This window comes from Vigna unguiculata, chromosome 5 (assembly GCF_037176805.1).
Source record: "Vigna unguiculata cultivar grain cowpea cultivar isolate G323 ecotype 2 chromosome 5, ASM3717680v1, whole genome shotgun sequence".
Taxonomy (NCBI): Eukaryota; Viridiplantae; Streptophyta; class Magnoliopsida; order Fabales; family Fabaceae; genus Vigna; species Vigna unguiculata.
The window spans coordinates 13,897,684-13,911,681 of record NC_140796.1 but is presented as its reverse complement, the minus strand read 5'-3'; the positions used below and the strand labels follow the sequence as shown (position 1 = coordinate 13,911,681).

The following is a 13,998-nucleotide window of genomic DNA, read 5'->3' as shown; positions in this document are numbered from 1 at the left end:
GCACTCAATGATGGTCCCTACGACGACAATATCTTTTTATGTTAACTTCATGAAAGTTGAGAAGTGTGACAACTTTGTACCTATTTAGTTCATTTTTTGTATGTTGTAACATTGGTCTTTAAGATCATTGAACTTGTTGAGTTTATCTAAAGAAATTGTTGTTCGCTATTTAGCAATGAAGCATTTGGAATTATTAAGTTTTTCCATTGTTGATCTTCGAAATTGTGTTAAACACGGTAAACTCTTACAAACACATAAACACGACCTATTTCATATGTAATAAAATATTAAACTACATCTTTGTCCTTTTAATCACTGTAGTGGTGTCTAGTTCCACACCGTGGTCGACGCTTGTTTCTAGTGGGATTCCTCCTACGCACTTCAGGTCTAGGTTCTTCTACGTGTGAAGGCTGTGGTTCATGTTCATCCTCATGTTGATGATCATCATGCGCAGCAGATGATGATGCTTTTGCATATGGATTGTGGACGTAGTAAACTAAGCCTTCTTGAGGCTGATCCAATCCTTCTAAGAAATTTGGACTTTGAGGATATTTACGCAACCACGGTTGTGCAGAAGGTGGTGTTTCATCATAAGTTGCAAACATACTTCGTATGCCTAGTTCTAACTTTGAAGAAATTGAATTCTTTATTCCCTCCATACCTGATGGTGGAGGTGCAGTGTTGAAGTCATGCCTAGTTTGTTGTGGTGGAGAGACATTTGCTGATGTTGATGCACGATGCATTCTAGGATCATATAACATTTGTGGAACTGACAAATACAAAAATGAGTTTGAAATGTACCATGACATGTACTCCATTGTGTGTTGAAGTGGCCTAAGCATCGGTAATCCATTCAACGTTAGGTCACACCGGTTATTCCAAACCTCTATCCATTGTGCATGTCTAGTAACCCAGTTCTTATCTTGTCTCCCCCTAATGTCTAATTTATGTAGATGATCAAGGTTGTTGGGTTCTTCAGGGATCTCTTGTGATAACCGAAATTGTAACTTCACCCTGTGTGACTGGTGCCACTCCACAATGGCAAAATAAATTAAAGTTGTGCATGACATCCATATTGCTTGGTCCTAATATGCTTCAACATCAATAATAGAGCCCAAACCCTCATAAGGAACCCAAATAAACTACAACAAAAATTGAAAATGTTAGTCATTCATTTACAACCATTTATCGATATAGAAATGGTAAATGTTACCTGATTTTGCTGCATGTGATCTATCCTTGCCTGGTATCCGCATAAATCATTGTGGGGGACATTTTTGTAGTTCAGTACTCGACCGTCGCTCCATTGGCAAACTAGCAGAAAATTTGGTGGAACTCTTGAAATGGGTGCAATAAAGGGCATCCAAAATCATACCCATGATTGTAACAACGAAGCACATCCACCCATAGTCCTCACATGTCCATCTGTTGCTCTGCACATCTCCCTATACAACACAACCAAACACGCTGAACCCTAACTATATCTCCTGGTTCTTCGAAGATTAGTCAAATAGTTCAAGTACATTAAATGTACTTTATTCCCAGTCTTATCGAGAATTAAAACCCCTCCAATAAGTCCTAATATATAAGCTCTAGCATGTGCATGAATGACCTCAATACTGAAATTTTCATCTATAGGCAACAAATTATCCCTTAACCATTTTAGTTTGATCATAGAACCAATAATCGATTCTTCCTTAACCGGTATTATACCTAATAAGGTATCACACATCTCGTCCCAGTCCAACATAGTTGGACCAATGATAAGGGGTTCATCGACAGGAATCCCCAATTGAAGTGAGACATCTTGCGAGGTTATGGTGTATTCTTCAGTTGGAAAATGAAATGTGTGTGCTTTAGGCCTCCACCTTTCTATCAAGGCAGTCACTAAACCATGGTCAACCTTTAGATGTCGCAATTTAGCCACACCGCCAAACCCTACTTCTTATATTATAGGCATAATACTTGGATGAGGTTCAAGCATGGAGTGACAGTAAGTCGACACAATGCTCCCTTCTGTGTCCTAAACAAAGAAGTAAAATATGTGATTACATAAAAACTTAGGTGTGTTAATAAGAAATGAAGTTGACATACCCGAGAAGAAATGTATACAGCCCTATGCTCTTGTTGTCTCTATAGCAACATTTTTTTTCAGTCTTTGTAGGTTTCTTTCGATAGCAAGAATTGAAAACAAAAAAATTAAACATTTATAGACAATGCAAGACTTCATGAGGGAAAACTTAGCCGTTGGATTACTCAAAGGAATGACATCCCTTAGATTGAGGTTGGTGCATTGTCATGTCAATGGTCATTAATGTGAATCTGACAATCTATCATGTGCAAAGACCTTTTCAAACTTAATCTTACATGTTATTTGAACAACATGATGGCGACTAAAGCTTGTATGAAGGTGACTACACGGTGCACACACATTTTCAGAATTCGGGCTCATAGATCAAAAAATTCGTGAATACCAATAAATTTTATTCATGTGAAGATAAATTTTATTTAACCCAAATGTTACATTTTTTGGTGCTAGGATGGATTACAAGGGATGGAGAATGATAAAAAAATGCAGTCAGTTACACAAATATTGCATCATACAATGTCCATTACATAAACATTGAATAGTCACCATTGTGGGTGTTTGTGGCTTTTTCAAATTATCAAAATCTGCAAGTCATCCGTAAGTGGGGAGTCTACCATTAATATATGGGGAGTGAAGTTGAAAATTATGTTCCGAGGTTGAAGATTTTAAAAAAAGTCAATAATCGTCTTATGATCACGCAATGCAGTCAATTACTCAAATTTTATATCTTCAAATTTTCATGACTAAAACACTAAATATTGACCATCGTGGGTCTTTATGGCTCTTTAAAATTATCAAAATCTGTAAGTCATTCATAAGTAGGGAGTCAACCATTAATATGTGGGGACTGAAGTTGAAAATTATGTTTTGAGGTTGCAGATTTTAAAAAATAAATAAAAATGCTATTACGATCACATAATTCAGTTCGTTACATAAATTTTTCATCTTACAATTTCCATTTACTAACAGGGGTTCTTGTCGTACTTAACAATTGTCAGAATCCTCAACTCATCCATACATGGGGAGTCAAGTATTAATATGTGGGGAGTAGTGTTGTAGATTTTGAACTGCATCTTTTTGAAAAATTCAAATATCGTGTTGTCATCACACAATGCAGGGATTGACACACATTTTCCTTCATTCAATTTCCATAACCTAAACACTGAATATCCACCATCAAACGTGTTTCTAGTGCTTCAAAATTGTCAAAATCCTCAACTCATCCGTAAGTGGGGAGTAAAGAATTAATATGTGGGAAGTACTGTTGTAAATTCTGGACTGTACGTGCATATTTAAAAAAAATTAAATATGGTATTGTGATCACAAAGTTTAGTCTCTTAAACAAATTTTCCATCATACTATTTCCATTATCTGACATCCATATTGTAAAAAACAAGTCAAAAAAATTTGTCCGAATATCATTTTTGTAAACAAAAATACTTTATTACATTGCACACACTAAAGTCATTAATGCAAATTAACTACTTATCATAAAGATTACTAAACACGCTATTCAGACTTCCATAAACACTTAAAGAACTAAGCTTTAGTCATCGACATTATTGCCTGCAGCTGAGTTTGTTGCATCCAAGTTGTCACCTTCAGGAGGATGTAAGATCACTAAAAGCTTCATTGGGAGATCATGTGGGAATGGAAGGAAGAAGGCAACCATGTCGCGAACATCATCATCTGTAAGGATCTTAATTGTTTCATACTGGTCTCAACGTCCTAACACGGGCTTGTGAAACCATACATCTTTGACTCTTCTTCCCTGACTGTAATAATGATAACTTGCAATTTATTCTTTCAACATCTGTAAATTCATAGTAGTCGACACATAAAAAGCACAATTAATACGACCTTCGTAGTTAAGAGCAACAAGAAAACTATTATGAATGTGATTCTCGTGATAGATCACCATCTTTGTTTTGGTAATAAGCAGTTATGGTTGTGAACTGAACGACCTAATAATTTATAAGCGAATTGGTTACTTGATAGTTAAAAAAAAATCTTGAACCCTGCATTAAAGTGGGTTCACGTGACAAAGTAAAGTGGGATAAAGCTTGATTGACATTCATCGTACAGTGTGTATATCAATTGTGCCTGTGATGTTGGTATCACGTGATAACATTGACTAAAGCCTACCACTCATCAAGTGCAGTGCTTTTATTTTTAACTTGACATATCACATGCCAAATAATTAAAGTTGCAACACATAGGGAAAATCACAACATCACAAACCACTATGAAAAAATCCAAGGTTTTTCTACAAAGTGGATTTAAATCTTGTGCGTTCGATTATTCTACTTTGAATCTAAACCGTTAACATAAACAAACAAAAATTGTCATTGTTATAACCCACATTGAGCCATCCAGGCTATAAATAATGCCCTTGATCAATTCATTCATCAATCTAATCAAGTCAGTGCAAACTCCTATCCCCCAATGACATCTACAACATTCATTGTGTTGGTGTACTTTAATGGCAGCATCTATCTTGAAAATAACTATTCCGATAAATTCATTAGCTCCAACACGTCATGGGTGACCATAACAAATACTATGACGTTGTCCCAACTTAAGCAGGCAATCCTCAAGGAATTCAATGGTGCAACATTGCACGACTATGAAGTAGACTTACGTTACAGGTTATCGATCTTCATATTGGGCGGCATTACACACTACCGATCTTGTACGATGTGTGGAGATGACGATGTTGAGTCCATTTTTTACTTGGGAACGACGAAAGCATGTCATCTTCTAGTTGGGATAATGGCCTTTATTACAGCAAGACATAACAACGCAATCCTTGACGAAGTTTATTTTGATTTTTCTAATAACTTCAATATGTCCCTCAACTTAGATTGAAGTTTATATTTTCTTATTTAAAGTATGAATTTTTATTTATGACGTTCTTCTTAATCAAATTTTTATGCAACTTTTAATTTCAATGAATTTGAACTTACAAAATGGGGGTGGTCAAATGCTAATCTCTTATAAAATGTAGTCAAGTCACATGTTAACATTAGAGGTCGTGCCAGTCACATGGCTGCATAATAATTCGTGCCAGTAATATTGCTGCATAATAATTCATGCCATTCACATGGGTACATAAGAAAAAATGTCAATCACATGAGTACTTAAAAGTTCGTGTCACTCACATGATAACATTAACTATCGTGTAAGTCACATGTTCACATAATAGAAAGTGACATGATAACTTTAATTTTGGTATAAAAGACTACTATCACTTTCGAAACTCAATCTTAATCTTGCAATTTCTCTTCACTCTGAAAAATCATCAAAAGTCAGGTTCAACCACAACCTCAGATGGAAGGGTCCATGTTTGTCTGTGTATATGACGATGGAGAAATCGCCAATGACGCTCAAACTGGTGTCTACTTTGCATCTGCAAAGGCAATCATGATTCACATCCATAAAGGTTTCAGCTTGTCCAAACTTATTCGCATAATAATGGACAAGGCAAATAGAGATCCAAGGGATGAAGTTCCATTTATTCACTTTAAATTTCCGACTAAAGTTTGTGGCCAACATGTGACATACACAACCACTCAAATCCAAGATGATGACGACTTGGATGGTGCTTTCAACATGATACAGGCCCTAACTGTTACATCCATTGAACTCTGCACCACCTACAACTCATGTACGAGACCTTCTAAAAATATTTCTTTAACACATTTTGATGTGCATAATCCACATCCAAACACTGAACCACAACAACAACTATTTGACCTTAACACTACCTACCTAGGGGATTGGGGAAATGATATACAGTCATATACCAAACTACTAACTAGTCTGTCTACCTCAAATATTTTTCAAACTCCTGCACATCACAACACCCAAAGGTTCTCACCTCCAACTATTGTAGAAGTTGAAAACTTAGGTCTACCTACAACATCCTTAGACGTATTTAGCGAAGATGAGGACAATATACTTTTTGATCAACATGATGACCATGACCAAAATCTAGATGTCCACACCATACAACAACAACACCCTCACCCTCAAACACATGTCCCCATTAACCCACCATAACACTTCGAATTATATGAAGAATACAACCAGACCACCACACAATGTTGCATGACAACTTTGAGTACGATGTTGGTACACTGACCCAAGGAATGAGGTTCCAAACAAAGGAACAACTTCTAGATGCTTTAAATAGGTACCACATAACAAACCATTACACCTACAAAACCACACACTCAAACACAACAAGGTTGAAGGTGCAATGTGTGCAACACGTGTGTCCTTGGAAATGTCAAGCAATATTACGTACAAGGGACCAAGTGTGAGAAATTAGAAAGGTTGAAGGTGTGCACACATGTGCCACACAACTCATAACACAAGACCACAGGCACTTGGGCTCAAGAATAATATCTCAACATGTAAGACAAATGGTAGAGTCAGACCCATCCACACCAATTGCAACAATAATTTCTTTCATCCAGACCTCTATGAGAGATAACACAACCTACAAAAAGGCATGGTTGGCAAAACAACAAGCAATTGAAGATGTGTACGGAAATTGGGAACAGTCTTACAACCGATTGTTGTGCCTACTACAAGCCATGCAAACTTATTTGTCTGGGTTTGTATACAAGTTGAAAACCAGTCCAATTACAAATGGGGAGGAGGTCCTAGAAAACCAATAACACTTTCGAAGAGTGTTCTGGACATTCAAACCATGCATTGATGGCTTCCCATTTTGCAAACCAATAGTGCAAGTGGACGGAACCTTCCTTTACGGAAGGTATGGAGGCACCCTTCTAGTAACTGTTGCACAAGATGGGAGAAATAATATTTTTCCCATTGCATTTGCTATAGTAGAGGGTGAAACCGCCGAAGCTTGGTTTTTTTTCCTTAAAAACCTAAGGACACACATTACGCCTCAACAAAATTTATGCTTAATGTCAAACCGCCACAATTCAATCAGTGCAACATTCAACTGACCCAGTAGTGGCTAGACTGAAGGGAACTGCGTGTAGGTGTTTTGTATTCGACACATTGCACAAAATTTTACAAAAAGATTCAAGAATACAACTTTGAAAAAGGACCTCGTCAACATGGGTAAGTTATTACATGTAAATTTGTCTTTTTCATTTTTTTGGCTGTTAATTTTTCACACCCATTATTAGAAAATAATTTCTTCTTATAATTATATTTGTAGCGTACGCATTGACGGAGTCACGTTGTAACTACTACTACAACATCATTAAAGAAGACAACCCAAAAGCAGTAGCTTGGGTAGACCAAATTCCAAGGGAGCAGTGGTGTCTTGCATATGATCAAGGAAGAAGGTGGGGTCACGTAACAACGAATTTGGCTGAAGCAATAAATTTTGTCCTGAAGAAGACAAGAAATTTGCCAATTTCATCCATAGTATTGGCCACGTACACCAGGTGCAACACATACTTCACAAAAAAAGTACGCAAATAACTGCAATGGTCAGTGCTGATCATGTGTACTTTAAATATGCGACCAACTTCTTACAAGATGCAGACTCCAAGTCAAACATGCACCACATCCTTGAATTTGATAGAAATACCACAAGATTCAGAGTGGAGGAGATGGTCAATCCTAGAGAAGTATGTCCTGTAGGAAAATTTGTAGTCAGATTAGATGAAAGGTGGTGCGATTGTGGAAAGTTTCAAAAAATACATCTACCATGTTCACATGTTATTGCAGCTTGCAAGCATGCACATCACCACTTCAGCATGTACATAAGTCCCCATTATAGGTTGGATGTCATCATGAAAGTATATGACAATTTATTTGGTGAGTTAAGACATGAAGAATATTGGCCACCATACCAAGGGCCACAAGTTTGGCCTCATCCTGCCACAAAAAGGAGCGAGAGGGATCGTCCTAAATCAAGTAGAATTAGGATTGAGATGGACATTAAGGAAGGAAGACAATAAAAAAAGTGTTCCTATTATAGAACTGAAGGACACACAAGAAATCATTGTCCTAATAACCCTGCATTTAGATGATCTACATCAAATCACTTAGTTTATGTTGTACTTTTAATTGTGTTCAATAAATTTGTACTTGATTCAATTTAATGGTACATATTTTCTTATTATCTTTTATTGTTACTTATTTTACATAAACCAAAAACAAATGACAAAATTATTTAAAATACAATAATGAAATGCTTTCAAATTATTTTACTTATTTCCATCATTTTTAAAATATTTTTTACAAATTTTCAAAGTAATATACAATTTTTTAAAATTATCAAAAATTAAAAGATAACTGTAATTTCAATATTTATAAACATCTATTAAAAATAATTAATATTACACAAATTATAAAAAAAAATTAAATTGACTTTTATATTTTCAAATTACACATAAAATAAATTACTACACAATACAAAATCTATTTTTAAATCAACAAATTCAAAAAGAAAAAAATATTATTTTTTTTCTTTCAAATAATACCTAAAATAACTAAAACACAATACTAGATCTATTTAAAAAAAAATATTTAACCTTTAATGTAACATTTTTTACAAAAAGAAAACAAAAAATAACTCTTATATATATTTTATTAAAAAAATTAAAAAATATTAATTCTAATTTATTTAAAAAAAAACAAAAAAAAAATACGAAACCAAGTTCAGAATTCAGATCCATGGGACTGAATTCTGACTTGGAATTCAAAAAAAAAATAAAACATTAAAGATTGGAATTTGGCTCCTGGAGGACCGAATTCCCAACTAAAATAAAAACAATGCTATTCATGTAAATTTAAGGCATAGTGTGCTATGCAGGTAAAAGAAGGAGCGAACAATGCTCTTTTGGAAAAAAAATCAAGAGGGAGAAGCGTGAAAAAATTCGTACACCATAATCTATAATTTTGATGAGCATGACTTTCTAAAACTTTATTTATTGATCATCTTTCATTTCGCCTTCTATTGTCTTTTAACAATTTTCTTTATAAAATAACATGAGATATATTTTTTAAGTGATTTTAAAATATTAAGAATGAAATAAATAAAAAATTACTTAAAAAATATCATATAAAATTTGTGAGACCATTTTTTTTTCTATTTTACACTCTGTCCTAAGGAGGGGTTGGGCTTGGCCTTTTCAAGGGCCCAAGTTCAGCCCACTTTGAAACCCCCAAGACTTTCTCACAATCACTTATTCTTCATTCTGCCACTTTTTACAAAGAATCGTTTCTCCCCCCTCCCTTGTAGTGCTACAAAGCTCTATTAGGGCACCAACTTTTGCCTTCCTAAGCTAGTGAGTCGTCCCTTTTCAGAGCTGCCTGAGCTTATATCTCCATGTAAATAGACATCAACCTTCCTTTTTCCAGCTGTGTTGTGGTGGCCCTGCATAGGGTTCGTTCTTGTAACTTTGTTTTGATTCAGATGTCGATATATTCCAGCTCCTTAATTTGTTCATGGAGTTGTGGTGCTCTTCCTTAAAGTTCGTTTTCGTTTAGCTAAGTCTCATTAAGGTAAGGGAAGTTAGAGTTTCACGTTATTTCTATTGTATGTGATTAGTGTTTTGTGGAATATGAGACAAGATTGGGAAAAACGTTAGTTTTTGGTGTATTTCCAAGTTAGGGGTTCAAATATTCATGAAACTATGATATTTGACGTTATTTTTCGTATTCTGTAAGCGTCGGGTGGTCGCTGGGCGACTATGTCTTTTTCTGATATGTGCAGTTTTAGTAAAATTTGGATTGAGCTCAAATTTGGAAATTTGGTTCATAACATAATTTTGTGGTATGACCAGTTGGATCATCGATTAGATGTCTATAGCTTGAGAAATGTGTCACGCATTACCGCAGTGATTTTGGTTTTGTGATAATAAATTTTCTTAGGAATTTTGGTGTAAGAATTATGGTTGTGTGTTGTGCTTGATTGTATGAAATTGCAGGTACTTAAATGTTGACACTCACTTATTTGGGATAAATACTATTTTGTGATATATGTATGTCATGGTATGCATTTATAAAGTATGAGATTAAATGAAATCTTGTTATGTTGAGTATAAAATGGAAAACATGACTTGTTTGGTTGGTGGTGGATTGGCATGAGACTTGAATGATTGAGATGGCATGTGGAAATTGTTGGTAAAAGAGTTTCAAGGAAAACTCTTGGTGATGGTGGTTAGTGTATACCTTCATATAGGAGATGTCTAGATAAAGGAAGGTATCCTGAATTCTAATAATCGTTCACGCTCACATAGAGCAGAATGATTTATGTGGTGAAAGTGGCAGGAGGTCCTAGTCTTAGGACATATTGGGCCCAAGACATTAGAGGATTAACCATGTGTGTGGTTGGGTGATAACCATGCGTCTAGACTCTACAGAGTTTAGAAACCAGCACAGGTGCATACTTCCTTTAAAATTCTATATCAAGAGTATGATCTGGATATTGAGTTGGAGAGTCCTTTAATTGTTTGCTTTCACATGTTTTGGGTGCTTACTGCTTTGCTTGTCTATAACTTGTTTTATAATTTGCTTGCTCAATAACATGTTAAATATTTTACTCTAGCTTACCCTTTATCTTTGTTTTTGTTCTCTTTTTTGGCTTTTTCCTTCTGCGATGATCACCAAATCCTTGGTGTGAGCAGATGTGGAGACTCTTGGTGATCATGATGTTGTCGGGGAGGCTGCGATGTAGTTAGGCTTCCTAGCTCCTTTATCGCTCATTGTTGATCATTCCTTCTTGTGTACTATTATTTTGTAGTTGTGTCTTTGGACCTCCATTTCAGTATAAATTGGGATAACTGTAAAAGGTTAATTCTAATATACTTTATGTAGGTGCTCTATTTTATACTTTAAACCTGAGACGTTCTATAAATTAAAATTATTTTACTAAATTGGGACGTTACAAAATTATAAAAGAAAATAATTAAAATTTATAATAATTTTTTTTAAAATTTATGTAATATTCCACAGAATCACATGACAACGAACAAAACACCGATGAGGAAAACATGACAGAAGCAAGAAGCCATGTGAAGAAAATTTTATTTCTCAATTTGATTTTTTGTCCTTGAGGATTATCATGCACATACTCTTATACCTTATTGGACATAAATTCAAAAATAAAATTTTGGTAAAAAAAACACAACCAAAATATTTAATAAATGGTCTGTATAAATCGTTGAAAGTTTCATTTTTTTTTTAAATTCATTTGTTTTTATTAAACAAGTTTTATGTTTTCAGTTTAAAGGTTTTCTTTAATTGTTTTCATTACTAATTAATAATTCCATTATTTCATTAAGATTGTAATTAATGATTATTCTACACGTTTCAAAATATATTATTAATTTTTGTGAACATATTAAATTAAAAATTATCAAATGTGTAAAAATATTTTTCGTTTTTATCAATCGGACAAACTTAAGTTAATAAATAAAATAGTTTAGTTACGCTTTTAAAAATAAATTATATTTAAAATAAATGTATACAATATATGTAAACACTTGTTTAAATAAATACATTTCAAAATAAAAACTATTATTTTTTATCTTAATATCCGATCAGTTAGAAATGATTCCTAATACCTCAACTTTTGTAAAATATGATCAAATTCCAAAAAAAAAAAAACAAAAAACAAATGGAATAGTTTATAGGGAAGACAAATAAGAGAATGTAAAGAGAGGGAGAATGAAAGGAAAAAAGAAAGCAAGTGAGGTGGGGCATAACAATTATTCCCAATAAGAAACCCAAAAAATTATCTTACAATAATATTCCATTTGTCTTTTATAATTTTCAATTTCTTTTTATCTTACATTTGAATCTCTTAAATAACATTTCAAATTTAAATAAAACGATCTAAAACAAATAATATACAATAAAAAAAATAATTGAAACAATTTTTATTAGATTTTAAAATCAATCATACACAACAACATTGATATAAAAATTTTTGTTCGTTACAGAAACCACTCTTAAACCCCTTTGCTGTGCAAACTTTGTTGCAACCATTTCCAGTGCATGGACCGATGCAATGAAGATTCGCATTTACCATTCTTGTTGCTGCTTCTGCTACTGCTCCTCCTGTATCGAGAAATCACCATAAAATTATTATGAAATTTCATCATAAAAATTATATCAAACTTCACATGGATTTATGTATGTGATTTTCCTTCATTCAAGAGAAAAATAAAATAAAACTGGAAATATTAAATAAATATTATCTTCACACGCATTATATGGTAGATACTAAATTAGAGAAATGAAAGTATTGTTTTTACTAATTACCTGTTGTGAGAACCACAGCAACAAATAGAACACTGAAGAGAAAAGGATGACAGAAGCGAGAAGCCATTTCCAAATAATTCTTTTTTTTTTTAGTTTGATAGTTTTTTCTCCGATGAGATAAAAGTTTCATATGTACTCATTATTTATAAAGGCTATTCAGGATTATTATGCACTATTCATTATACCTTATTGGACATAAATTCAAAAATGTGGTTTTGGTCAAAAAAACGCCACAAAAGTTATTTAATAAACAATATTCATATATTTTCCACTTTAAGAGGATTTATTTAAGTATTTTGAGGAAATTAGTGAAGAATGATAATACGTTTCTTTTTTTCTTCATTAATTTACTTAATATATATTGTAATTAATAACTATTCTAAATAAATTTTTAATTTTTTTGAACATATTAAATTAAAAATTAAGTAATAAATTAGTGTGTAAAAATATTATTATTTTTATCATTTAGTCAAATTTAAATTAATAAATTAAGTAATATTAGCTACTTATTGTAAGAATAAATATGTTTAACAAATTTTGTTATAATATATATAAACACTTAAATAAAGACAATTCAAAATAAAAACTTATTTTTATTTATGTTAATATAAATTAATCATAGTTGGATATAAAAGTTAATATTATTCTGAATTTAAGTAATAAAAAAGAAATAAATTTTAAACACTTCAAACTTAAGTGTATAATAATATGAATTATTAATTCTAACCTAAAAAAAGTTTCTGATTGTTAAAAAGAATTGTTAAATATATGTTTCATATCCTTATTTAAATGAATGTTAAAAAAATTGTTAAATATAGTTTACTTTTTGAATAATTAATAGTTTATTTATTAATTTAAATTTAATAATTGGTATAAAAAATAAGAATGTTTTTACTCATCAGTATTGTTAATTAATTTTTAATTTAATATAATCACAAAATATATATATATATATATATATATATATATATATATATATATATATATATATATATATATATATATATTATGGTGATTATAGTGTGTGAGAAAGAAGATGAAACCTTGTTTTGAAGCTAATATGCTTTTATTAAAGGTAAGTTAATGGACTGGGTTGGGCTTCAGCAGTTCAATCAACAGACTCAAGGGGCCTTCTCCCTGCACCCCAAAAGATTCTTCTGTACCCCCAAAATGTCTCTTATTCCCTTATTGATTAGCAGTGAGAGAGTGGGTGAAAGTGCGTTTGACGCAGTAAATTTCATTTACTGCGTCACCAACTCCTGCACCCCCAAACGTTATTTCTTCGGCTCCGTTTCGTTTCTTCTCCACCCCGACATTCATTTAAAATTTTTCTCTCATTCTCTGTACTTCGTGGTCCCTCAAAGTTCTGTGCTTCGTGGTCCCTTATAATTTCTCTGTCATTCCTTCATTGTCTCTGGTTCGTGGTCCTGGTTTGTATGACTTTCCTTTATTCTTTTCTAAGGAATGTTATTTATTCTCTGACTCACTCTCTTCACTCACTGTCTTTACTTTTGTGCTTCTTGTGATCGAAGGTTGTGTCGTTCTTTGAAGGAAGGTGGTTGCAAGGAACTCCGTTATCTTCTCTAAGTGGTAGTTTCCATCATCAGGTTAGCCTTCCAGGTTAAATTTTTTGTTTTTCTGTTTGC

General features: G+C 33.0%; 1 long non-coding RNA gene and 2 pseudogenes across 1 annotated transcript; 1 reads left to right on the top strand and 2 right to left on the bottom strand.

Annotated features, from left to right (window-relative positions):
- Window positions 1-308: 308 nt before the first annotated feature.
- On the bottom strand, window positions 309-1,984 carry LOC146886103 (serine/threonine-protein phosphatase 7 long form homolog; annotated as a pseudogene).
- Window positions 1,985-5,419: 3,435 nt separating this feature from the next.
- On the top strand, window positions 5,420-8,040 carry LOC146886102 (uncharacterized; annotated as a pseudogene).
- Window positions 8,041-11,952: 3,912 nt separating this feature from the next.
- On the bottom strand, window positions 11,953-12,459 carry LOC146886101 (uncharacterized). The gene is made up of 2 exons (XR_014995029.1): window positions 12,353-12,459; window positions 11,953-12,148 (listed from the first exon to the last, which is right to left on the bottom strand). It is a non-coding gene; the product is annotated as an uncharacterized LOC146886101 (long non-coding RNA).
- Window positions 12,460-13,998: the final 1,539 nt, after the last annotated feature.